Source organism: Haliotis rufescens, unplaced genomic scaffold (assembly GCF_023055435.1).
Source record: "Haliotis rufescens isolate VD_foot unplaced genomic scaffold, xgHalRufe1.0.p SCAF_8, whole genome shotgun sequence".
Lineage (NCBI taxonomy): Eukaryota > Metazoa > Mollusca > Gastropoda > Lepetellida > Haliotidae > Haliotis > Haliotis rufescens.
Genome location: NW_025964372.1, coordinates 46,851,864 through 46,873,116, shown reverse-complemented (window position 1 = coordinate 46,873,116; position 21,253 = coordinate 46,851,864). Strand labels below are relative to the sequence as shown.

The 21,253-nt window shown below is 43.5% G+C and overlaps 39 non-coding genes across 39 annotated transcripts; all 39 read left to right on the top strand.

The window, feature by feature from the left end:
- Window positions 1-361: 361 nt before the first annotated feature.
- On the top strand, window positions 362-461 carry Trnam-cau. The gene is made up of 2 exons: window positions 362-398; window positions 426-461. It is a non-coding gene; the product is annotated as a tRNA-Met (tRNA).
- A 411-nt stretch (window positions 462-872) lies between these two features.
- On the top strand, window positions 873-972 carry Trnam-cau. Its single transcript has 2 exons — window positions 873-909; window positions 937-972. It is a non-coding gene; the product is annotated as a tRNA-Met (tRNA).
- A 411-nt stretch (window positions 973-1,383) lies between these two features.
- On the top strand, window positions 1,384-1,483 carry Trnam-cau. Its single transcript has 2 exons — window positions 1,384-1,420; window positions 1,448-1,483. It is a non-coding gene; the product is annotated as a tRNA-Met (tRNA).
- A 411-nt stretch (window positions 1,484-1,894) lies between these two features.
- Trnam-cau lies at window positions 1,895-1,994 on the top strand. The gene is made up of 2 exons: window positions 1,895-1,931; window positions 1,959-1,994. It is a non-coding gene; the product is annotated as a tRNA-Met (tRNA).
- Window positions 1,995-2,405: 411 nt separating this feature from the next.
- Trnam-cau lies at window positions 2,406-2,505 on the top strand. Its single transcript has 2 exons — window positions 2,406-2,442; window positions 2,470-2,505. It is a non-coding gene; the product is annotated as a tRNA-Met (tRNA).
- Window positions 2,506-2,916: 411 nt separating this feature from the next.
- On the top strand, window positions 2,917-3,016 carry Trnam-cau. The gene is made up of 2 exons: window positions 2,917-2,953; window positions 2,981-3,016. It is a non-coding gene; the product is annotated as a tRNA-Met (tRNA).
- A 411-nt stretch (window positions 3,017-3,427) lies between these two features.
- Window positions 3,428-3,527, top strand: Trnam-cau. Its single transcript has 2 exons — window positions 3,428-3,464; window positions 3,492-3,527. It is a non-coding gene; the product is annotated as a tRNA-Met (tRNA).
- Window positions 3,528-4,449: 922 nt separating this feature from the next.
- Trnam-cau lies at window positions 4,450-4,549 on the top strand. The gene is made up of 2 exons: window positions 4,450-4,486; window positions 4,514-4,549. It is a non-coding gene; the product is annotated as a tRNA-Met (tRNA).
- Window positions 4,550-4,960: 411 nt separating this feature from the next.
- On the top strand, window positions 4,961-5,060 carry Trnam-cau. Its single transcript has 2 exons — window positions 4,961-4,997; window positions 5,025-5,060. It is a non-coding gene; the product is annotated as a tRNA-Met (tRNA).
- Window positions 5,061-5,471: 411 nt separating this feature from the next.
- On the top strand, window positions 5,472-5,571 carry Trnam-cau. The gene is made up of 2 exons: window positions 5,472-5,508; window positions 5,536-5,571. It is a non-coding gene; the product is annotated as a tRNA-Met (tRNA).
- Window positions 5,572-5,982: 411 nt separating this feature from the next.
- Trnam-cau lies at window positions 5,983-6,082 on the top strand. Its single transcript has 2 exons — window positions 5,983-6,019; window positions 6,047-6,082. It is a non-coding gene; the product is annotated as a tRNA-Met (tRNA).
- A 411-nt stretch (window positions 6,083-6,493) lies between these two features.
- Trnam-cau lies at window positions 6,494-6,593 on the top strand. The gene is made up of 2 exons: window positions 6,494-6,530; window positions 6,558-6,593. It is a non-coding gene; the product is annotated as a tRNA-Met (tRNA).
- Window positions 6,594-7,004: 411 nt separating this feature from the next.
- Window positions 7,005-7,104, top strand: Trnam-cau. The gene is made up of 2 exons: window positions 7,005-7,041; window positions 7,069-7,104. It is a non-coding gene; the product is annotated as a tRNA-Met (tRNA).
- A 412-nt stretch (window positions 7,105-7,516) lies between these two features.
- Trnam-cau lies at window positions 7,517-7,616 on the top strand. Its single transcript has 2 exons — window positions 7,517-7,553; window positions 7,581-7,616. It is a non-coding gene; the product is annotated as a tRNA-Met (tRNA).
- Window positions 7,617-8,029: 413 nt separating this feature from the next.
- On the top strand, window positions 8,030-8,129 carry Trnam-cau. The gene is made up of 2 exons: window positions 8,030-8,066; window positions 8,094-8,129. It is a non-coding gene; the product is annotated as a tRNA-Met (tRNA).
- A 412-nt stretch (window positions 8,130-8,541) lies between these two features.
- Window positions 8,542-8,641, top strand: Trnam-cau. The gene is made up of 2 exons: window positions 8,542-8,578; window positions 8,606-8,641. It is a non-coding gene; the product is annotated as a tRNA-Met (tRNA).
- Window positions 8,642-9,052: 411 nt separating this feature from the next.
- Trnam-cau lies at window positions 9,053-9,152 on the top strand. Its single transcript has 2 exons — window positions 9,053-9,089; window positions 9,117-9,152. It is a non-coding gene; the product is annotated as a tRNA-Met (tRNA).
- A 411-nt stretch (window positions 9,153-9,563) lies between these two features.
- On the top strand, window positions 9,564-9,663 carry Trnam-cau. Its single transcript has 2 exons — window positions 9,564-9,600; window positions 9,628-9,663. It is a non-coding gene; the product is annotated as a tRNA-Met (tRNA).
- A 411-nt stretch (window positions 9,664-10,074) lies between these two features.
- Trnam-cau lies at window positions 10,075-10,174 on the top strand. Its single transcript has 2 exons — window positions 10,075-10,111; window positions 10,139-10,174. It is a non-coding gene; the product is annotated as a tRNA-Met (tRNA).
- A 411-nt stretch (window positions 10,175-10,585) lies between these two features.
- Window positions 10,586-10,685, top strand: Trnam-cau. The gene is made up of 2 exons: window positions 10,586-10,622; window positions 10,650-10,685. It is a non-coding gene; the product is annotated as a tRNA-Met (tRNA).
- A 411-nt stretch (window positions 10,686-11,096) lies between these two features.
- On the top strand, window positions 11,097-11,196 carry Trnam-cau. The gene is made up of 2 exons: window positions 11,097-11,133; window positions 11,161-11,196. It is a non-coding gene; the product is annotated as a tRNA-Met (tRNA).
- Window positions 11,197-11,607: 411 nt separating this feature from the next.
- Window positions 11,608-11,707, top strand: Trnam-cau. Its single transcript has 2 exons — window positions 11,608-11,644; window positions 11,672-11,707. It is a non-coding gene; the product is annotated as a tRNA-Met (tRNA).
- A 411-nt stretch (window positions 11,708-12,118) lies between these two features.
- Window positions 12,119-12,218, top strand: Trnam-cau. Its single transcript has 2 exons — window positions 12,119-12,155; window positions 12,183-12,218. It is a non-coding gene; the product is annotated as a tRNA-Met (tRNA).
- A 413-nt stretch (window positions 12,219-12,631) lies between these two features.
- On the top strand, window positions 12,632-12,731 carry Trnam-cau. Its single transcript has 2 exons — window positions 12,632-12,668; window positions 12,696-12,731. It is a non-coding gene; the product is annotated as a tRNA-Met (tRNA).
- Window positions 12,732-13,144: 413 nt separating this feature from the next.
- Trnam-cau lies at window positions 13,145-13,244 on the top strand. Its single transcript has 2 exons — window positions 13,145-13,181; window positions 13,209-13,244. It is a non-coding gene; the product is annotated as a tRNA-Met (tRNA).
- A 412-nt stretch (window positions 13,245-13,656) lies between these two features.
- Trnam-cau lies at window positions 13,657-13,756 on the top strand. The gene is made up of 2 exons: window positions 13,657-13,693; window positions 13,721-13,756. It is a non-coding gene; the product is annotated as a tRNA-Met (tRNA).
- Window positions 13,757-14,169: 413 nt separating this feature from the next.
- Window positions 14,170-14,269, top strand: Trnam-cau. Its single transcript has 2 exons — window positions 14,170-14,206; window positions 14,234-14,269. It is a non-coding gene; the product is annotated as a tRNA-Met (tRNA).
- Window positions 14,270-14,681: 412 nt separating this feature from the next.
- Trnam-cau lies at window positions 14,682-14,781 on the top strand. The gene is made up of 2 exons: window positions 14,682-14,718; window positions 14,746-14,781. It is a non-coding gene; the product is annotated as a tRNA-Met (tRNA).
- A 411-nt stretch (window positions 14,782-15,192) lies between these two features.
- Window positions 15,193-15,292, top strand: Trnam-cau. Its single transcript has 2 exons — window positions 15,193-15,229; window positions 15,257-15,292. It is a non-coding gene; the product is annotated as a tRNA-Met (tRNA).
- Window positions 15,293-15,703: 411 nt separating this feature from the next.
- On the top strand, window positions 15,704-15,803 carry Trnam-cau. Its single transcript has 2 exons — window positions 15,704-15,740; window positions 15,768-15,803. It is a non-coding gene; the product is annotated as a tRNA-Met (tRNA).
- Window positions 15,804-16,215: 412 nt separating this feature from the next.
- Trnam-cau lies at window positions 16,216-16,315 on the top strand. Its single transcript has 2 exons — window positions 16,216-16,252; window positions 16,280-16,315. It is a non-coding gene; the product is annotated as a tRNA-Met (tRNA).
- Window positions 16,316-16,726: 411 nt separating this feature from the next.
- Window positions 16,727-16,826, top strand: Trnam-cau. The gene is made up of 2 exons: window positions 16,727-16,763; window positions 16,791-16,826. It is a non-coding gene; the product is annotated as a tRNA-Met (tRNA).
- A 411-nt stretch (window positions 16,827-17,237) lies between these two features.
- Trnam-cau lies at window positions 17,238-17,337 on the top strand. Its single transcript has 2 exons — window positions 17,238-17,274; window positions 17,302-17,337. It is a non-coding gene; the product is annotated as a tRNA-Met (tRNA).
- Window positions 17,338-17,749: 412 nt separating this feature from the next.
- Trnam-cau lies at window positions 17,750-17,849 on the top strand. The gene is made up of 2 exons: window positions 17,750-17,786; window positions 17,814-17,849. It is a non-coding gene; the product is annotated as a tRNA-Met (tRNA).
- Window positions 17,850-18,774: 925 nt separating this feature from the next.
- Window positions 18,775-18,874, top strand: Trnam-cau. The gene is made up of 2 exons: window positions 18,775-18,811; window positions 18,839-18,874. It is a non-coding gene; the product is annotated as a tRNA-Met (tRNA).
- A 411-nt stretch (window positions 18,875-19,285) lies between these two features.
- Window positions 19,286-19,385, top strand: Trnam-cau. The gene is made up of 2 exons: window positions 19,286-19,322; window positions 19,350-19,385. It is a non-coding gene; the product is annotated as a tRNA-Met (tRNA).
- Window positions 19,386-19,796: 411 nt separating this feature from the next.
- Trnam-cau lies at window positions 19,797-19,896 on the top strand. Its single transcript has 2 exons — window positions 19,797-19,833; window positions 19,861-19,896. It is a non-coding gene; the product is annotated as a tRNA-Met (tRNA).
- Window positions 19,897-20,307: 411 nt separating this feature from the next.
- Trnam-cau lies at window positions 20,308-20,407 on the top strand. The gene is made up of 2 exons: window positions 20,308-20,344; window positions 20,372-20,407. It is a non-coding gene; the product is annotated as a tRNA-Met (tRNA).
- A 412-nt stretch (window positions 20,408-20,819) lies between these two features.
- On the top strand, window positions 20,820-20,919 carry Trnam-cau. The gene is made up of 2 exons: window positions 20,820-20,856; window positions 20,884-20,919. It is a non-coding gene; the product is annotated as a tRNA-Met (tRNA).
- The last annotated feature ends 334 nt before the right edge of the window (window positions 20,920-21,253 follow it).

The window sequence follows — 21,253 nt, the reverse complement described above, 5'->3', positions numbered from 1 at the left end:
AACGAAATACTTTACTTCTGCGTCTGCCTCTTTGAAAAATATCCTACTCTGGAAAGATGTGACATATGCAGGCATCGGATATATGAAGAGCCATACCACATGGTGTGCTCACAACTGGGTGGCATGAAAAATGGGATGTAACTTACTTCTTCCAGGACACTCGTTATCATCTCTATCAAGAACAGGATATTAATTGCGTTTACGGGCACGCACATTATAGCTTGCATTAGGGTTCTATCACAACCTAGGTGAGTCCAACATATGGCACTTGAAAGAGCACAGTTTCCATGATGGACCCGTTTGTTGACGCATACTGGTGAGTTCACAAAATATAAATCCCTATCCCCGCCGTCCACACCAGGCCTCGGTAGCGCAGTAGGTAGCGCGTCAGTCTCATAATCAGTCATACGTCCAATGTCAGAGCAATCTGAAGGTCGTGAGTTCGATCCTCACCCGGGGCATTTCTTTTTTTTCTTCATTTATCATCACACATTTGTTCAAAACGTTTACAACGAAATACTTTACTTCTGCGTCTGCCTCTTTGAAAAATATCCTACTCTGGAAATATGTGACATATGCAGGCATCGGATATATGAAGAGCCATACCACATGGTGTGCTCACAACTGGGTGGCATGAAAAATGGGATGTAACTTACTTCTTCCAGGACACTCGTTATCATCTCTATCAAAGAACAGGATATTAATTGCGTTTAAGGGCACGCACATTATAGCTTGCATTAGGGTTCTATCACAACCTAGGTGAGTCCAACATATGGCACTTGAAAGAGCACAGTTTCCATGATGGACCCGTTTGTTGACGCATACTGGTGAGTTCACAAAATATAAATCCCTATCCCCGCCGTCCACACCAGGCCTCGGTAGCGCAGTAGGTAGCGCGTCAGGCTCATAATCAGTCATACGTCCAATGTCAGAGCAATCTGAAGGTCGTGAGTTCGATCCTCACCCGGGGCATTTCTTTTTTTTTCTTCATTTATCATCACACATTTGTTCAAAACGTTTACAACGAAATACTTTACTTCTGCGTCTGCCTCTTTGAAAAATATCCTACTCTGGAAATATGTGACATATGCAGGCATCGGATATATGAAGAGCCATACCACATGGTGTGCTCACAACTGGGTGGCATGAAAAATGGGATGTAACTTACTTCTTCCAGGACACTCGTTATCATCTCTATCAAGAACAGGATATTAATTGCGTTTACGGGCACGCACATTATAGCTTGCATTAGGGTTCTATCACAACCTAGGTGAGTCCAACATATGGCACTTGAAAGAGCACAGTTTCGAGCATGGACCCGTTTGTTGACGCATACTGGTGAGTTCACAAAATATAAATCCCTATCCCCGCCGTCCACACCAGGCCTCGGTAGCGCAGTAGGTAGCGCGTCAGTCTCATAATCAGTCATACGTCCAATGTCAGAGCAATCTGAAGGTCGTGAGTTCGATCCTCACCCGGGGCATTTCTTTTTTTTCTTCATTTATCATCACACATTTGTTCAAAACGTTTACAACGAAATACTTTACTTCTGCGTCTGCCTCTTTGAAAAATATCCTACTCTGGAAATATGTGACATATGCAGGCATCGGATATATGAAGAGCCATACCACATGGTGTGCTCACAACTGGGTGGCATGAAAAATGGGATGTAACTTACTTCTTCCAGGACACTCGTTATCATCTCTATCAAAGAACAGGAAATTCATTGCGTTTACGGGCACGCACATTATAGCTTGCATTAGGGTTCTATCACAACCTAGGCGAGTCCAACATATGGCACTTGAAAGAGCACAGTTTCCATCATGGACCCGTTTGTTGACGCATACTGGTGAGTTCACAAAATATAAATCCCTATCCCCGCCGTCCACACCAGGCCTCGGTAGCGCAGTAGGTAGCGCGTCAGTCTCATAATCAGTCATACGTCCAATGTCAGAGCAATCTGAAGGTCGTGAGTTCGATCCTCACCCGGGGCATTTCTTTTTTTTTCTTCATTTATCATCACACATTTGTTCAAAACGTTTACAACGAAATACTTTACTTCTGCGTCTGCCTCTTTGAAAAATATCCTACTCTGGAAATATGTGACATATGCAGGCATCGGATATATGAAGAGCCATACCACATGGTGTGCTCACAACTGGGTGGCATGAAAAATGGGATGTAACTTACTTCTTCCAGGACACTCGTTATCATCTCTATCAAGAACAGGATATTAATTGCGTTTACGGGCACGCACATTATAGCTTGCATTAGGGTTCAATCACAACCTATGTGAGTTCTACATATGACACTTGAAAGAGCACAGTTTCCAGCATGGACCCGTTTGTTGACGCATACTGGTGAGTTCACAAAATATAAATCCCTATCCCCGCCGTCCACACCAGGCCTCGGTAGCGCAGTAGGTAGCGCGTCAGTCTCATAATCAGTCATACGTCCAATGTCAGAGCAATCTGAAGGTCGTGAGTTCGATCCTCACCCGGGGCATTTCTTTTTTTTCTTCATTTATCATCACACATTTGTTCAAAACGTTTACAACGAAATACTTTACTTCTGCGTCTGCCTCTTTGAAAAATATCCTACTCTGGAAATATGTGACATATGCAGGCATCGGATATATGAAGAGCCATACCACATGGTGTGCTCACAACTGGGTGGCATGAAAAATGGGATGTAACTTACTTCTTCCAGGACACTCGTTATGATCTCTATCAAAGAACAGTAAATTCATTGCGTTTACGGGCACGCACATTATAGCTTGCATTAGGGTTCTATCACAACCTAGGCGAGTCCAACATATGGCACTTGAAAGAGCACAGTTTCCATCATGGACCCGTTTGTTGACGCATACTGGTGAGTTCACAAAATATAAATCCCTATCCCCGCCGTCCACACCAGGCCTCGGTAGCGCAGTAGGTAGCGCGTCAGTCTCATAATCAGTCATACGTCCAATGTCAGAGCAATCTGAAGGTCGTGAGTTCGATCCTCACCCGGGGCATTTCTTTTTTTTTCTTCATTTATCATCACACATTTGTTCAAAACGTTTACAACGAAATACTTTACTTCTGCGTCTGCCTCTTTGAAAAATATCCTACTCTGGAAATATGTGACATATGCAGGCATCGGATATATGAAGAGCCATACCACATGGTGTGCTCACAACTGGGTGGCATGAAAAATGGGATGTAACTTACTTCTTCCAGGACACTCGTTATCATTTCTATCAAGAACAGGATATTAATTGCGTTTACGGGCACGCACATTATAGCTTGCATTAGGGTTCTATCACAACCTAGGTGAGTCCAACATATGGCACTTGAAAGAGCACAGTTTCGAGCATGGACCCGTTTGTTGACGCATACTGGTGAGTTCACAAAATATAAATCCCTATCCCCGCCGTCCACACCAGGCCTCGGTAGCGCAGTAGGTAGCGCGTCAGTCTCATAATCAGTCATACGTCCAATGTCAGAGCAATCTGAAGGTCGTGAGTTCGATCCTCACCCGGGGCATTTCTTTTTTTTCTTCATTTATCATCACACATTTGTTCAAAACGTTTACAACGAAATACTTTACTTCTGCGTCTGCCTCTTTGAAAAATATCCTACTCTGGAAATATGTGACATATGCAGGCATCGGATATATGAAGAGCCATACCACATGGTGTGCTCACAACTGGGTGGCATGAAAAATGGGATGTAACTTACTTCTTCCAGGACACTCGTTATGATCTCTATCAAAGAACAGGAAATTCATTGCGTTTACGGGCACGCACATTATAGCTTGCATTAGGGTTCTATCACAACCTAGGCGAGTCCAACATATGGCACTTGAAAGAGCACAGTTTCCATCATGGACCCGTTTGTTGACGCATACTGGTGAGTTCACAAAATATAAATCCCTATCCCCGCCGTCCACACCAGGCCTCGGTAGCGCAGTAGGTAGCGCGTCAGTCTCATAATCAGTCATACGTCCAATGTCAGAGCAATCTGAAGGTCGTGAGTTCGATCCTCACCCTTGGCATTTCTTTTTTTTTCTTCATTTATCATCACACATTTGTTCAAAACGTTTACAACGAAATACTTTACTTCTGCGTCTGCCTCTTTGAAAAATATCCTACTCTGGAAATATGTGACATATGCAGGCATCGGATATATGAAGAGCCATACCACATGGTGTGCTCACAACTGGGTGGCATGAAAAATGGGATGTAACTTACTTCTTCCAGGACACTCGTTATCATCTCTATCAAGAACAGGATATTAATTGCGTTTACGGGCACGCACATTATAGCTTGCATTAGGGTTCAATCACAACCTAGGTGAGTCCAACATATGGCACTTGAAAGAGCACAGTTTCGAGCATGGACCCGTTTGTTGACGCATACTGGTGAGTTCACAAAATATAAATCCCTATCCCCGCCGTCCACACCAGGCCTCGGTAGCGCAGTAGGTAGCGCGTCAGTCTCATAATCAGTCATACGTCCAATGTCAGAGCAATCTGAAGGTCGTGAGTTCGATCCTCACCCGGGGCATTTCTTTTTTTTCTTCATTTATCATCACACATTTGTTCAAAACGTTTACAACGAAATACTTTACTTCTGCGTCTGCCTCTTTGAAAAATATCCTACTCTGGAAATATGTGACATATGCAGGCATCGGATATATGAAGAGCCATACCACATGGTGTGCTCACAACTGGGTGGCATGAAAAATGGGATGTAACTTACTTCTTCCAGGACACTCGTTATGATCTCTATCAAAGAACAGGAAATTCATTGCGTTTACGGGCACGCACATTATAGCTTGCATTAGGGTTCTATCACAACCTAGGCGAGTCCAACATATGGCACTTGAAAGAGCACAGTTTCCATCATGGACCCGTTTGTTGACGCATACTGGTGAGTTCACAAAATATAAATCCCTATCCCCGCCGTCCACACCAGGCCTCGGTAGCGCAGTAGGTAGCGCGTCAGTCTCATAATCAGTCATACGTCCAATGTCAGAGCAATCTGAAGGTCGTGAGTTCGATCCTCACCCGGGGCATTTCTTTTTTTTTCTTCATTTATCATCACACATTTGTTCAAAACGTTTACAACGAAATACTTTACTTCTGCGTCTGCCTCTTTGAAAAATATCCTACTCTGGAAATATGTGACATATGCAGGCATCGGATATATGAAGAGCCATACCACATGGTGTGCTCACAACTGGGTGGCATGAAAAATGGGATGTAACTTACTTCTTCCAGGACACTCGTTATCATCTCTATCAAGAACAGGATATTAATTGCGTTTACGGGCACGCACATTATAGCTTGCATTAGGGTTCAATCACAACCTATGTGAGTTCTACATATGACACTTGAAAGAGCACAGTTTCCAGCATGGACCCGTTTGTTGACGCATACTGGTGAGTTCACAAAATATAAATCCCTATCCCCGCCGTCCACACCAGGCCTCGGTAGCGCAGTAGGTAGCGCGTCAGTCTCATAATCAGTCATACGTCCAATGTCAGAGCAATCTGAAGGTCTTGAGTTCGATCCTCACCCGGGGCATTTCTTTTTTTTTCTTCATTTATCATCACACATTTGTTCAAAACGTTTACAACGAAATACTTTACTTCTGCGTCTGCCTCTTTGAAAAATATCCTACTCTGGAAATATGTGACATATGCAGGCATCGGATATATGAAGAGCCATACCACATGGTGTGCTCACAACTGGGTGGCATGAAAAATGGGATGAAACTTACTTCTTCCAGGACACTCGTTATCATCTCTATCAAGAACAGGATATTAATTGCGTTTACGGGAACGCACATTATAGCTTGCATTAGGGTTCTATCACAACCTAGGCGAGTCCAACATATGGCACTTGAAAGAGCACAGTTTCCATCATGGACCCGTTTGTTGACGCATACTGGTGAGTTCACAAAATATAAATCCCTATCCCGACCGTCCACACCAGGCCTCGGTAGCGCAGTAGGTAGCGCGTCAGTCTCATAATCAGTCATACGTCCAATGTCAGAGCAATCTGAAGGTCGTGAGTTCGATCCTCACCCGGGGCATTTCTTTTTTTTTCTTCATTTATCATCACACATTTGTTCAAAACGTTTACAACGAAATACTTTACTTCTGCGTCTGCCTCTTTGAAAAATATCCTACTCTGGAAATATGTGACATATGCAGGCATCGGATATATGAAGAGCCATACCACATGGTGTGCTCACAACTGGGTGGCATGAAAAATGGGATGTAACTTACTTCTTCCAGGACACTCGTTATCATCTCTATCAAGAACAGGATATTAATTGCGTTTACGGGCACGCACATTATAGCTTGCATTAGGGTTCTATCACAACCTAGGTGAGTCCAACATATGGCACTTGAAAGAGCACAGTTTCGAGCATGGACCCGTTTGTTGACGCATACTGGTGAGTTCACAAAATATAAATCCCTATCCCCGCCGTCCACACCAGGCCTCGGTAGCGCAGTAGGTAGCGCGTCAGTCTCATAATCAGTCATACGTCCAATGTCAGAGCAATCTGAAGGTCGTGAGTTCGATCCTCACCCGGGGCATTTCTTTTTTTTCTTCATTTATCATCACACATTTGTTCAAAACGTTTACAACGAAATACTTTACTTCTGCGTCTGCCTCTTTGAAAAATATCCTACTCTGGAAATATGTGACATATGCAGGCATCGGATATATGAAGAGCCATACCACATGGTGTGCTCACAACTGGGTGGCATGAAAAATGGGATGTAACTTACTTCTTCCAGGACACTCGTTATGATCTCTATCAAAGAACAGGAAATTCATTGCGTTTACGGGCACGCACATTATAGCTTGCATTAGGGTTCTATCACAACCTAGGCGAGTCCAACATATGGCACTTGAAAGAGCACAGTTTCCATCATGGACCCGTTTGTTGACGCATACTGGTGAGTTCACAAAATATAAATCCCTATCCCCGCCGTCCACACCAGGCCTCGGTAGCGCAGTAGGTAGCGCGTCAGTCTCATAATCAGTCATACGTCCAATGTCAGAGCAATCTGAAGGTCGTGAGTTCGATCCTCACCCGGGGCATTTCTTTTTTTTTCTTCATTTATCATCACACATTTGTTCAAAACGTTTACAACGAAATACTTTACTTCTGCGTCTGCCTCTTTGAAAAATATCCTACTCTGGAAATATGTGACATATGCAGGCATCGGATATATGAAGAGCCATACCACATGGTGTGCTCACAACTGGGTGGCATGAAAAATGGGATGTAACTTACTTCTTCCAGGACACTCGTTATCATCTCTATCAAAGAACAGGATATTAATTGCGTTTACGGGCACGCACATTATAGCTTGCATTAGGGTTCTATCACAACCTAGGCGAGTCCAACATATGGCACTTGAAAGAGCACAGTTTCCATCATGGACCCGTTTGTTGACGCATACTGGTGAGTTCACAAAATATAAATCCCTATCCCCGCCGTCCACACCAGGCCTCGGTAGCGCAGTAGGTAGCGCGTCAGTCTCATAATCAGTCATACGTCCAATGTCAGAGCAATCTGAAGGTCGTGAGTTCGATCCTCACCCGGGGCATTTCTTTTTTTTTTCTTCATTTATCATCACACATTTGTTCAAAACGTTTACAACGAAATACTTTACTTCTGCGTCTGCCTCTTTGAAAAATATCCTACTCTGGAAATATGTGACATATGCAGGCATCGGATATATGAAGAGCCATACCACATGGTGTGCTCACAACTGGGTGGCATGAAAAATGGGATGTAACTTACTTCTTCCAGGACACTCGTTATCATCTCTATCAAAGAACAGGATATTAATTGCGTTTAAGGGCACGCACATTATAGCTTGCATTAGGGTTCTATCACAACCTAGGCGAGTCCAACATATGGCACTTGAAAGAGCACAGTTTCCATCATGGACCCGTTTGTTGACGCATACTGCTGAGTTCACAAAATATAAATCCCTATCCCCGCCGTCCACACCAGGCCTCGGTAGCGCAGTAGGTAGCGCGTCAGTCTCATAATCAGTCATACGTCCAATGTCAGAGCAATCTGAAGGTCTTGAGTTCGATCCTCACCCGGGGCATTTCTTTTTTTTTTCTTCATTTATCATCACACATTTGTTCAAAACGTTTACAACGAAATACTTTACTTCTGCGTCTGCCTCTTTGAAAAATATCCTACTCTGGAAATATGTGACATATGCAGGCATCGGATATATGAAGAGCCATACCACATGGTGTGCTCACAACTGGGTGGCATGAAAAATGGGATGAAACTTACTTCTTCCAGGACACTCGTTATCATCTCTATCAAGAACAGGATATTAATTGCGTTTACGGGCACGTACATTATAGCTTGCATTAGGGTTCTATCACAACCTATGTGAGTTCTACATATGACACTTGAAAGAGCACAGTTTCCATCATGGACCCGTTTGTTGACGCATACTGTTGAGTTCACAAAATATTAATCCCTATCCCCGCCGTCCACACCAGGCCTCGGTAGCGCAGTAGGTAGCGCGTCAGTCTCATAATCAGTCATACGTCCAATGTCAGAGCAATCTGAAGGTCGTGAGTTCGATCCTCACCCGGGGCATTTCTTTTTTTTTCTTCATTTATCATCACACATTTGTTCAAAACGTTTACAACGAAATACTTTACTTCTGCGTCTGCCTCTTTGAAAAATATCCTACTCTGGAAATATGTGACATATGCAGGCATCGGATATATGAAGAGCCATACCACATGGTGTGCTCACAACTGGGTGGCATGAAAAATGGGATGTAACTTACTTCTTCCAGGACACTCGTTATCATCTCTATCAAGAACAGGATATTAATTGCGTTTACGGGCACGCACATTATAGCTTGCATTAGGGTTCTATCACAACCTAGGTGAGTCCAACATATGGCACTTGAAAGAGCACAGTTTCGAGCATGGACCCGTTTGTTGACGCATACTGGTGAGTTCACAAAATATAAATCCCTATCCCCGCCGTCCACACCAGGCCTCGGTAGCGCAGTAGGTAGCGCGTCAGTCTCATAATCAGTCATACGTCCAATGTCAGAGCAATCTGAAGGTCGTGAGTTCGATCCTCACCCGGGGCATTTCTTTTTTTTCTTCATTTATCATCACACATTTGTTCAAAACGTTTACAACGAAATACTTTACTTCTGCGTCTGCCTCTTTGAAAAATATCCTACTCTGGAAATATGTGACATATGCAGGCATCGGTTATATGAAGAGCCATACCACATGGTTTGCTCACAACTGGGTGGCATGAAAAATGGGATGTAACTTACTTCTTCCAGGACACTCGTTATCATCTCTATCAAAGAACAGGATATTAATTGCGTTTACGGGCACGCACATTATAGCTTGCATTAGGGTTCTATCACAACCTAGGCGAGTCCAACATATGGCACTTGAAAGAGCACAGTTTCCATCATGGACCCGTTTGTTGACGCATACTGGTGAGTTCACAAAATATAAATCCCTATCCCCGCCTTCCACACCAGGCCTCGGTAGCGCAGTAGGTAGCGCGTCAGTCTCATAATCAGTCATACGTCCAATGTCAGAGCAATCTGAAGGTCTTGAGTTCGATCCTCACCCGGGGCATTTCTTTTTTTTTCTTCATTTATCATCACACATTTGTTCAAAACGTTTACAACGAAATACTTTACTTCTGCGTCTGCCTCTTTGAAAAATATCCTACTCTGGAAATATGTGACATATGCAGGCATCGGATATATGAAGAGCCATACCACATGGTGTGCTCACAACTGGGTGGCATGAAAAATGGGATGTAACTTACTTCTTCCAGGACACTCGTTATCATCTCTATCAAGAACAGGATATTAATTGCGTTTACGGGCACGCACATTATAGCTTGCATTAGGGTTCTATCACAACCTAGGTGAGTCCAACATATGGCACTTGAAAGAGCACAGTTTCGAGCATGGACCCGTTTGTTGACGCATACTGGTGAGTTCACAAAATATAAATCCCTATCCCCGCCGTCCACACCAGGCCTCGGTAGCGCAGTAGGTAGCGCGTCAGTCTCATAATCAGTCATACGTCCAATGTCAGAGCAATCTGAAGGTCGTGAGTTCGATCCTCACCCGGGGCATTTCTTTTTTTTCTTCATTTATCATCACACATTTGTTCAAAACGTTTACAACGAAATACTTTACTTCTGCGTCTGCCTCTTTGAAAAATATCCTACTCTGGAAATATGTGACATATGCAGGCATCGGATATATGAAGAGCCATACCACATGGTGTGCTCACAACTGGGTGGCATGAAAAATGGGATGTAACTTACTTCTTCCAGGACACTCGTTATGATCTCTATCAAAGAACAGGAAATTCATTGCGTTTACGGGCACGCACATTATAGCTTGCATTAGGGTTCTATCACAACCTAGGCGAGTCCAACATATGGCACTTGAAAGAGCACAGTTTCCATCATGGACCCGTTTGTTGACGCATACTGGTGAGTTCACAAAATATAAATCCCTATCCCCGCCGTCCACACCAGGCCTCGGTAGCGCAGTAGGTAGCGCGTCAGTCTCATAATCAGTCATACGTCCAATGTCAGAGCAATCTGAAGGTCGTGAGTTCGATCATCACCCGGGGCATTTCTTTTTTTTCTTCATTTATCATCACACATTTGTTCAAAACGTTTACAACGAAATACTTTACTTCTGCGTCTGCCTCTTTGAAAAATATCCTACTCTGGAAATATGTGACATATGCAGGCATCGGATATATGAAGAGCCATACCACATGGTTTGCTCACAACTGGGTGGCATGAAAAATGGGATGTAACTTACTTCTTCCAGGACACTCGTTATCATCTCTATCAAAGAACAGGATATTAATTGCGTTTACGGGCACGCACATTATAGCTTGCATTAGGGTTCTATCACAACCTAGGCGAGTCCAACATATGGCACTTGAAAGAGCACAGTTTCCATCATGGACCCGTTTGTTGACGCATACTGGTGAGTTCACAAAATATAAATCCCTATCCCCGCCTTCCACACCAGGCCTCGGTAGCGCAGTAGGTAGCGCGTCAGTCTCATAATCAGTCATACGTCCAATGTCAGAGCAATCTGAAGGTCGTGAGTTCGATCCTCACCCGGGGCATTTCTTTTTTTTTCTTCATTTATCATCACACATTTGTTCAAAACGTTTACAACGAAATACTTTACTTCTGCGTCTGCCTCTTTGAAAAATATCCTACTCTGGAAATATGTGACATATGCAGGCATCGGATATATGAAGAGCCATACCACATGGTGTGCTCACAACAGGGTGGCATGAAAAATGGGATGTAACTTACTTCTTCCAGGACACTCGTTATCATCTCTATCAAGAACAGGATATTAATTGCGTTTACGGGCACGCACATTATAGCTTGCATTAGGGTTCTATTACAACCTAGGTGAGTCCAACATATGGCACTTGAAAGAGCACAGTTTCGAGCATGGACCCGTTTGTTGACGCATACTGGTGAGTTCACAAAATATAAATCCCTATCCCCGCCGTCCACACCAGGCCTCGGTAGCGCAGTAGGTAGCGCGTCAGTCTCATAATCAGTCATACGTCCAATGTCCGAGCAATCTGAAGGTCGTGAGTTCGATCCTCACCCGGGGCATTTCTTTTTTTTCTTCATTTATCATCACACATTTGTTCAAAACGTTTACAACGAAATACTTTACTTCTGCGTCTGCCTCTTTGAAAAATATCCTACTCTGGAAATATGTGACATATGCAGGCATCGGATATATGAAGAGCCATACCACATGGTGTGCTCACAACTGGGTGGCATGAAAAATGGGATGTAACTTACTTCTTCCAGGACACTCGTTATGATCTCTATCAAAGAACAGGAAATTCATTGCGTTTACGGGCACGCACATTATAGCTTGCATTAGGGTTCTATCACAACCTAGGCGAGTCCAACATATGGCACTTGAAAGAGCACAGTTTCCATCATGGACCCGTTTGTTGACGCATACTGGTGAGTTCACAAAATATAAATCCCTATCCCCGCCGTCCACACCAGGCCTCGGTAGCGCAGTAGGTAGCGCGTCAGTCTCATAATCAGTCATACGTCCAATGTCAGAGCAATCTGAAGGTCGTGAGTTCGATCCTCACCCGGGGCATTTCTTTTTTTTTCTTCATTTATCAATCACACATTTGTTCAAAACGTTTACAACGAAATACTTTACTTCTGCGTCTGCCTCTTTGAAAAATATCCTACTCTGGAAATATGTGACATATGCAGGCATCGGATATATGAAGAGCCATACCACATGGTGTGCTCACAACTGGGTGGCATGAAAAATGGGATGTAACTTACTTCTTCCAGGACACTCGTTATCATCTCTATCAAAGAACAGGATATTAATTGCGTTTACGGGCACGCACATTATAGCTTGCATTAGGGTTCTATCACAACCTAGGCGAGTCCAACATATGGCACTTGAAAGAGCACAGTTTCCATCATGGACCCGTTTGTTGACGCATACTGGTGAGTTCACAAAATATAAATCCCTATCCCCGCCGTCCACACCAGGCCTCGGTAGCGCAGTAGGTAGCGCGTCAGTCTCATAATCAGTCATACGTCCAATGTCAGAGCAATCTGAAGGTCGTGAGTTCGATCCTCACCCGGGGCATTTCTTTTTTTTTTCTTCATTTATCATCACACATTTGTTCAAAACGTTTACAACGAAATACTTTACTTCTGCGTCTGCCTCTTTGAAAAATATCCTACTCTGGAAATATGTGACATATGCAGGCATCGGATATATGAAGAGCCATACCACATGGTGTGCTCACAACTGGGTGGCATGAAAAATGGGATGTAACTTACTTCTTCCAGGACACTCGTTATCATCTCTATCAAAGAACAGGATATTAATTGCGTTTAAGGGCACGCACATTATAGCTTGCATTAGGGTTCTATCACAACCTAGGCGAGTCCAACATATGGCACTTGAAAGAGCACAGTTTCCATCATGGACCCGTTTGTTGACGCATACTGGTGAGTTCACAAAATATAAATCCCTATCCCCGCCGTCCACACCAGGCCTCGGTAGCGCAGTAGGTAGCGCGTCAGTCTCATAATCAGTCATACGTCCAATGTCAGAGCAATCTGAAGGTCGTGAGTTCGATCCTCACCCGGGGCATTTCTTTTTTTTTCTTCATTTATCATCACACATTTGTTCAAAACGTTTACAACGAAATACTTTACTTCTGCGTCTGCCTCTTTGAAAAATATCCTACTCTGGAAATATGTGACATATGCAGGCATCGGATATATGAAGAGCCATACCACATGGTGTGCTCACAACTGGGTGGCATGAAAAATGGGATGTAACTTACTTCTTCCAGGACACTCGTTATCATCTCTATCAAAGAACAGGATATTAATTGCGTTTACGGGCACGCACATTATAGCTTGCATTAGGGTTCTATCACAACCTAGGCGAGTCCAACATATGGCACTTGAAAGAGCACAGTTTCCATCATGGACCCGTTTGTTGACGCATACTGGTGAGTTCACAAAATATAAATCCCTATCCCCGCCGTCCACACCAGGCCTCGGTAGCGCAGTAGGTAGCGCGTCAGTCTCATAATCAGTCATACGTCCAATGTCAGAGCAATCTGAAGGTCGTGAGTTCGATCCTCACCCGGGGCATTTCTTTTTTTTTTCTTCATTTATCATCACACATTTGTTCAAAACGTTTACAACGAAATACTTTACTTCTGCGTCTGCCTCTTTGAAAAATATCCTACTCTGGAAATATGTGACATATGCAGGCATCGGATATATGAAGAGCCATACCACATGGTGTGCTCACAACTGGGTGGCATGAAAAATGGGATGTAACTTACTTCTTCCAGGACACTCGTTATCATCTCTATCAAAGAACAGGATATTAATTGCGTTTAAGGGCACGCACATTATAGCTTGCATTAGGGTTCTATCACAACCTAGGCGAGTCCAACATATGGCACTTGAAAGAGCACAGTTTCCATCATGGACCCGTTTGTTGACGCATACTGGTGAGTTCACAAAATATAAATCCCTATCCCCGCCGTCCACACCAGGCCTCGGTAGCGCAGTAGGTAGCGCGTCAGTCTCATAATCAGTCATACGTCCAATGTCAGAGCAATCTGAAGGTCTTGAGTTCGATCCTCACCCGGGGCATTTCTTTTTTTTTTCTTCATTTATCATCACACATTTGTTCAAAACGTTTACAACGAAATACTTTACTTCTGCGTCTGCCTCTTTGAAAAATATCCTACTCTGGAAATATGTGACATATGCAGGCATCGGATATATGAAGAGCCATACCACATGGTGTGCTCACAACTGGGTGGCATGAAAAATGGGATGAAACTTACTTCTTCCAGGACACTCGTTATCATCTCTATCAAGAACAGGATATTAATTGCGTTTACGGGCACGCACATTATAGCTTGCATTAGGGTTCTATCACAACCTATGTGAGTTCTACATATGACACTTGAAAGAGCACAGTTTCCATCATGGACCCGTTTGTTGACGCATACTGTTGAGTTCACAAAATATTAATCCCTATCCCCGCCGTCCACACCAGGCCTCGGTAGCGCAGTAGGTAGCGCGTCAGTCTCATAATCAGTCATACGTCCAATGTCAGAGCAATCTGAAGGTCGTGAGTTCGATCCTCACCCGGGGCATTTCTTTTTTTTTCTTCATTTATCATCACACATTTGTTCAAAACGTTTACAACGAAATACTTTACTTCTGCGTCTGCCTCTTTGAAAAATATCCTACTCTGGAAATATGTGACACATGCAGGCATCGGATATATGAAGAGCCATACCACATGGTGTGCTCACAACTGGGTGGCATGAAAAATGGGATGTAACTTACTTCTTCCAGGACACTCGTTATCATCTCTATCAAGAACAGGATATTAATTGCGTTTACGGGCACGCACATTATAGCTTGCATTAGGGTTCTATCACAACCTAGGTGAGTCCAACATATGGCACTTGAAAGAGCACAGTTTCGAGCATGGACCCGTTTGTTGACGCATACTGGTGAGTTCACAAAATATAAATCCCTATCCCCGCCGTCCACACCAGGCCTCGGTAGCGCAGTAGGTAGCGCGTCAGTCTCATAATCAGTCATACGTCCAATGTCAGAGCAATCTGAAGGTCGTGAGTTCGATCCTCACCCGGGGCATTTCTTTTTTTTCTTCATTTATCATCACCCATTTGTTCAAAACGTTTACAACGAAATACTTTACTTCTGCGTCTGCCTCTTTGAAAAATATCCTACTCTGGAAATATGTGACATATGCAGGCATCGGATATATGAAGAGCCATACCACATGGTTTGCTCACAACTGGGTGGCATGAAAAATGGGATGTAACTTACTTCTTCCAGGACACTCGTTATCATCTCTATCAAAGAACAGGATATTAATTGCGTTTACGGGCACGCACATTATAGCTTGCATTAGGGTTCTATCACAACCTAGGCGAGTCCAACATATGGCACTTGAAAGAGCACAGTTTCCATCATGGACCCGTTTGTTGACGCATACTGGTGAGTTCACAAAATATAAATCCCTATCCCCGCCGTCCACACCAGGCCTCGGTAGCGCAGTAGGTAGCGCGTCAGTCTCATAATCAGTCATACGTCCAATGTCAGAGCAATCTGAAGGTCTTGAGTTCGATCCTCACCCGGGGCATTTCTTTTTTTTTTCTTCATTTATCATCACACATTTGTTCAAAACGTTTACAACGAAATACTTTACTTCTGCGTCTGCCTCTTTGAAAAATATCCTACTCTGGAAATATGTGACATATGCAGGCATCGGATATATGAAGAGCCATACCACATGGTGTGCTCACAACTGGGTGGCATGAAAAATGGGATGTAACTTACTTCTTCCAGGACACTCGTTATCATCTCTATCAAGAACAGGATATTAATTGCGTTTACGGGCACGCACATTATAGCTTGCATTAGGGTTCAATCACAACCTATGTGAGTTCTACATATGACACTTGAAAGAGCACAGTTTCCATCATGGACCCGTTTGTTGACGCATACTGGTGAGTTCACAAAATATAAATCCCTATCCCCGCCGTCCACACCAGGCCTCGGTAGCGCAGTAGGTAGCGCGTCAGTCTCATAATCAGTCATACGTCCAATGTCAGAGCAATCTGAAGGTCGTGAGTTCGATCCTCACCCGGGGCATTTCTTTTTTTTCTTCATTTATCATCACACATTTGTTCAAAACGTTTACAACGAAATACTTTACTACCGCGTCTGCCTCTTTGAAAAATATCCTACTCTGGAAATATGTGACACATGCAGGCATCGGATATATGAAGAGCCATACCACATGGTGTGCTCACAACTGGGTGGCATGAAAAATGGGATGTAACTTACTTCTTCCAGGACACTCGTTATCATCTCTATCAAAGAACAGGATATTAATTGCGTTTAAGGGCACGCACATTATAGCTTGCATTAGGGTTCTATCACAACCTAGGTGAGTCCAACATATGGCACTTGAAAGAGCACAGTTTCCATCATGGACCCGTTTGTTGACGCATACTGGTGAGTTCACAAAATATAAATCCCTATCCCCGCCGTCCACACCAGGCCTCGGTAGCGCAGTAGGTAGCGCGTCAGTCTCATAATCAGTCATACGTCCAATGTCAGAGCAATCTGAAGGTCGTGAGTTCGATCCTCACCCGGGGCATTTTTTTTTTTTCTTCATTTATCATCACACATTTGTTCAAAACGTTTACAACGAAATACTTTACTTCTGCGTCTGCCTCTTTGAAAAATATCCTACTCTGGTAATATGTGACATATGCAGGCATCGGATATATGAAGAGCCATACCACATGGTGGGCTCACAACTGGGTGGCATGAAAAATGGGATGTAACTTACTTCTTCCAGGACACTCGTTATCATCTCTATCAAAGAACAGGATATTAATTGCGTTTAAGGGCACGCACATTATAGCTTGCATTAGGGTTCTATCACAACCTAGGTGAGTCCAACATATGGCACTTGAAAGAGCACAGTTTCCCTCATGGACCCGTTTGTTGACGCATACTGGTGAGTTCACAAAATATAAATCCCTATCCCCGCCGTCCACACCAGGCCTCGGTAGCGCAGTAGGTAGCGCGTCAGTCTCATAATCAGTCATACGTCCAATGTCAGAGCAATCTGAAGGTCTTGAGTTCGATCCTCACCCGGGGCATTTCTTTTTTTTTTCTTCATTTATCATCACACATTTGTTCAAAACGTTTACAACGAAATACTTTACTTCTGCGTCTGCCTCTTTGAAAAATATCCTACTCTGGAAATATGTGACATATGCAGGCATCGGATATATGAAGAGCCATACCACATGGTGTGCTCACAACTGGGTGGCATGAAAAATGGGATGTAACTTACTTCTTCCAGGACACTCGTTATCATCTCTATCAAGAACAGGATATTAATTGCGTTTACGGGCACGCACATTATAGCTTGCATTAGGGTTCAATCACAACCTATGTGAGTTCTACATATGACACTTGAAAGAGCACAGTTTCCATCATGGACCCGTTTGTTGACGCATACTGGTGAGTTCACAAAATATAAATCCCTATCCCCGCCGTCCACACCAGGCCTCGGTAGCGCAGTAGGTAGCGCGTCAGTCTCATAATCAGTCATACGTCCAATGTCAGAGCAATCTGAAGGTCGTGAGTTCGATCCTCACCCGGGGCATTTCTTTTTTTTTTCTTCATTTATCATCACACATTTGTTCAAAACGTTTACAACGAAATACTTTACTTCTGCGTCTGCCTCTTTGAAAAATATCCTACTCTGGAAATATGTGACATATGCAGGCATCGGATATATGAAGAGCCATACCACATGGTGTGCTCACAACTGGGTGGCATGAAAAATGGGATGTAACTTACTTCTTCCAGGACACTCGTTATCATCTCTATCAAAGAACAGGATATTAATTGCGTTTAAGGGCACGCACATTATAGCTTGCATTAGGGTTCTATCACAACCTAGGCGAGTCCAACATATGGCACTTGAAAGAGCACAGTTTCCATCATGGACCCGTTTGTTGACGCATACTGGTGAGTTCACAAAATATAAATCCCTATCCCCGCCGTCCACACCAGGCCTCGGTAGCGCAGTAGGTAGCGCGTCAGTCTCATAATCAGTCATACGTCCAATGTCAGAGCAATCTGAAGGTCTTGTGTTCGATCCTCACCCGGGGCATTTCTTTTTTTTTTCTTCATTTATCATCACACATTTGTTCAAAACGTTTACAACGAAATACTTTACTTCTGCGTCTGCCTCTTTGAAAAATATCCTACTCTGGAAATATGTGACATATGCAGGCATCGGATATATGAAGAGCCATACCACATGGTGTGCTCACAACTGGGTGGCATGAAAAATGGGATGTAACTTACTTCTTCCAGGACACTCGTTATCATCTCTATCAAGAACAGGATATTAATTGCGTTTAAGGGCACGCACATTATAGCTTGCATTAGGGTTCAATCACAACCTATGTGAGTTCTACATATGACACTTGAAAGAGCACAGTTTCCATCATGGACCCGTTTGTTGACGCATACTGGTGAGTTCACAAAATATAAATCCCTATCCCCGCCGTCCACACCAGGCCTCGGTAGCGCAGTAGGTAGCGCGTCAGTCTCATAATCAGTCATACGTCCAATGTCAGAGCAATCTGAAGGTCGTGAGTTCGATCCTCACCCGGGGCATTTCTTTTTTTTCTTCATTTATCATCACACATTTGTTCAAAACGTTTACAACGAAATACTTTACTTCTGCGTCTGCCTCTTTGAAAAATATCCTACTCTGGAAATATGTGACACATGCAGGCATCGGATATATGAAGAGCCATACCACATGGTGTGCTCACAACTGGGTGGCATGAAAAATGGGATGTAACTTACTTCTTCCAGGACACTCGTTATCATCTCTATCAAAGAACAGGATATTAATTGCGTTTAAGGGCACGCACATTATAGCTTGCATTAGGGTTCTATCACAACCTAGGTGAGTCCAACATATGGCACTTGAAAGAGCACAGTTTCGAGCATGGACCCGTTTGTTGACGCATACTGGTGAGTTCACAAAATATAAATCCCTATCCCCGCCGTCCACACCAGGCCTCGGTAGCGCAGTAGGTAGCGCGTCAGTCTCATAATCAGTCATACGTCCAATGTCAGAGCAATCTGAAGGTCGTGAGTTCGATCCTCACCCGGGGCATTTCTTTTTTTTCTTCATTTATCATCACACATTTGTTCAAAACGTTTACAACGAAATACTTTACTTCTGCGTCTGCCTCTTTGAAAAATATCCTACTCTGGTAATATGTGACATATGCAGGCATCGGATATATGAAGAGCCATACCACATGGTGTGCTCACAACTGGGTGGCATGAAAAATGGGATGTAACTTACTTCTTCCAGGACACTCGTTATCATCTCCATCAAAGAACAGGATATTAATTGCGTTTAAGGGCACGCACATTATAGCTTGCATTAGGGTTCTATCACAACCTAGGTGAGTCCAACATATGGCACTTGAAAGAGCACAGTTTCGAGCATGGACCCGTTTGTTGACACATACTGGTGAGTTCACAAAATATAAATCCCTATCCCCGCCGTCCACACCAGGCCTCGGTAGCGCAGTAGGTAGCGCGTCAGTCTCATAATCAGTCATACGTCCAATGTCAGAGCAATCTGAAGGTCGTGAGTTCGATCCTCACCCGGGGCATTTCTTTTTTTTCTTCATTTATCATCACACATTTGTTCAAAACGTTTACAACGAAATACTTTACTTCTGCGTCTGCCTCTTTGAAAAATATCCTACTCTGGAAATATGTGACATATGCAGGCATCGGATATATGAAGAGCCATACCACATGGTGTGCTCACAACTGGGTGGCATGAAAAATGGGATGTAACTTACTTCTTCCAGGACACTCGTTATCATCTCCATCAAAGAACAGGATATTAATTGCGTTTAAGGGCACGCACATTATAGCTTGCATTAGGGTTCTATCACAACCTAGGTGAGTCCAACATATGGCACTTGAAAGAGCACAGTTTCGAGCATGGACCCGTTTGTTGACGCATACTGGTGAGTTCACAAAATATAAATCCCTATCCCCGCCGTCCACACCAGGCCTCGGTAGCGCAGTAGGTAGCGCGTCAGTCTCATAATCAGTCATACGTCCAATGTCAGAGCAATCTGAAGGTCGTGAGTTCGATCCTCACCCGGGGCATTTCTTTTTTTTTCTTCATTTATCATCACACATTTGATCAAAACGTTTACAACGAAATACTTTGCTTCTGCGTCTGCCTCTTTGAAAAATATCCTACTCTGGAAATATGTGACATATGCAGGCATCGGATATATGAAGAGCCATACCACATGGTGTGCTCACAACTGGGTGGCATGAAAAATGGGATGTAACTTACTTCTTCCAGGACACTCGTTATCATCTCTATCAAAGAACAGGATATTAATTGCGTTTAAGGGCACGCACATTATAGCTTGCATTAGGGTTCTATCACAACCTAGGTGAGTTCTACATATGGCACTTGAAAGAGCACAGTTTCCATGATGGACCCGTTTGTTGACACATACTGGTGAGTTCACAAAATATAAATCCCTATCCCCGCCGTCCACACCAGGCCTCGGTAGCGCAGTAGGTAGCGCGTCAGTCTCATAATCAGTCATACGTCCAATGTCAGAGCAATCTGAAGGTCGTGAGTTCGATCCTCACCCGGGGCATTTTTTTTTTCTTCATTTATCATCACACATTTGTTCAAAACGTTTACAACGAAATACTTTACTTCTGCGTCTGCCTCTTTGAAAAATATCCTACTCTGGAAATATGTGACATATGCAGGCATCGGATATATGAAGAGCCATACCACATGGTGTGCTCACAACTGGGTGGCATGAAAAATGGGATGTAACTTACTTCTTCCAGGACATTTGTTATCATCTCTATCAAGAACAGGATATTAATTGCGTTTACGGGCACGCTCATTATAGCTTGCATTAGGGTTCTATCACAACCTAGGCGAGTCCAACATATGACACTTGAAAGAGCACAGTTTCC